Genomic DNA, 1836 nt, shown 5'->3' with positions numbered 1-1836 from the left:
ACACACACACACACACACACACATGCACACACTAACACACGCAAAACATATTTTCTGGATGCAGTAGTATCTCTAAGTTGTAGCGACTGCGGACATCTATCCACTCACGTTCTGAACTTGAGCCTGGAGCAGTGAACGACATCGACATCAGATCCAACACCAAATCATTCTGCACAGGTACATTGACTTAACAAATACAGTAAGATATGATTACCAGAACAAACGTTTTGGTTTAGAATACATTTGACTCTTGAAACTGTGAGTTTGACTTTTACTCCTCTGTTTCTCTGAATGAGGCTTTTTCTTCTGTGTACCGTGTGAATCTCTTTTACCAGAAATATGAGAACTAAACAAAGCAGTTCATTGGAGGAATTTAAATCACAGAAAGTACTGACCAACTGTACCTTCCGCTGATGCAACTGTTACTCTACACAAACCAAGTGACAAACTCGCCCCTCCCCTCCGACAAGCTTGACCACGAGCTGGTTTCACAAAGATAGACTGTGACTGCGGTTTATATAACAATTATATAACAAATAGTCATACTTCACTGTATCCATCTGCTCAGCTCAGTTTACCCCACTAGAACATGTTGTCTCTTGTTTTTTTGTGCTACTCCTCATCGCCGGTGTCATTGATTGTTACCATGATAACATTGGTCTTAGGACCTTAGCCTGGGGGTAAGGTGTTAAATTTTTTTGGAGACATTTATTTTCTGCCTCTTATCTTATCTTCCAGGCGAGACAGGTCCTGGGAGACAACTTCTGTCAATGTGAGCACACAACCACACACACGCACACACACACATACACAAACGCACATTCAAGCAGAAAGATAGGAACACACAAATTTAAAGAAACACACACACAAGAACACGCATTTCTTTTGGCAGTCCTGTTTACAAGCATCATACCATTTTATTCATAAATAAATCCACTGTGAGTGGCTGATTTTAGCATGTGATGATGGGGTCACATCACTTCCTGTGTTTAAGCGCCCCAGTTTGACCAGGACAACCTAAAGAAGTCCTCTGCCTCGCCACGACTGGATGACATCTACAGCTATCACAGAGGAAGACGTCAATCAGGTCAGGGTTAGTGGTCATTTTCTCTGTGCTGCAGTTTAACAAGATGATGTGATTTTAATGTACATCCATGAGAAATAACAGTTTTAACAGAGTTGGAAAGATGCTTAATGTAGTCATTAAAATAATACCTGAGGGTCTCTCTGCTGTTTGTCCCTCCAGAGCCTCCAGAGCTGCTGATGTACACACCTGAGAAGTCCAGGAAGAGTCTGCCGCTACTGCTGGAGGGAAACCTGCCATACAGACGCACCAGGAGACAGTCAGGTAGACAGAAACACCTGGGGACAGTCAGGGAGACAGAGACAGAAAAAACAGGAGACAGTCACGTAGACAGAGACAGAGAAACCAGGAGACCGTCAGGTAGACAGAGACAGCTAATCTAAATCAACAGTTGAGGACAGAAGTGTCCGTCCTCCACTGAGGACCGATGCTGTCAGTCAGTGTTCAGCTGTGAAAAGTTGATGAGATTATGAACATTTTTCCTGATAAGTGTGCAAAAAAAACTCACAGAATGATGACTCACAGAAACTTGGTATTGAGTAATAATAACAACAAAACCTGTCAGGTCAGAGTTTTAACCATGAGCCAACAGATCAAACAAAGTCTCTGTTTATTTTTCAGCTCCAGCTAAAGATATTGAAGCAGCGTTTCATCCCAATGGTGAGAATCTGTCTGAGTCAACTTGAGGATCATACTAATGATAAAGATGTACTGCACAATACAAATTCAACAGACCAACCAGGCCTGCTGAA

At 42.3% G+C, this 1836-nt stretch overlaps 1 long non-coding RNA gene across 1 annotated transcript; it reads left to right on the top strand.

The window, feature by feature from the left end:
- The first annotated feature begins 736 nt into the window (after positions 1-736).
- LOC111667111 (uncharacterized) lies at positions 737-1822 on the top strand. The gene is made up of 4 exons (XR_002761628.2): positions 737-772; positions 995-1087; positions 1247-1348; positions 1706-1822. It is a non-coding gene; the product is annotated as an uncharacterized LOC111667111 (long non-coding RNA).
- Positions 1823-1836: the final 14 nt, after the last annotated feature.

This window comes from Seriola lalandi, unplaced genomic scaffold (assembly GCF_002814215.2).
Source record: "Seriola lalandi dorsalis isolate HSWRI2012SDOR001 ecotype SW California unplaced genomic scaffold, Sedor1 jcf7180002003275, whole genome shotgun sequence".
Taxonomy (NCBI): domain Eukaryota; kingdom Metazoa; phylum Chordata; class Actinopteri; order Carangiformes; family Carangidae; genus Seriola; species Seriola lalandi.
This window is presented reverse-complemented; position numbering and strand designations above follow the sequence as displayed.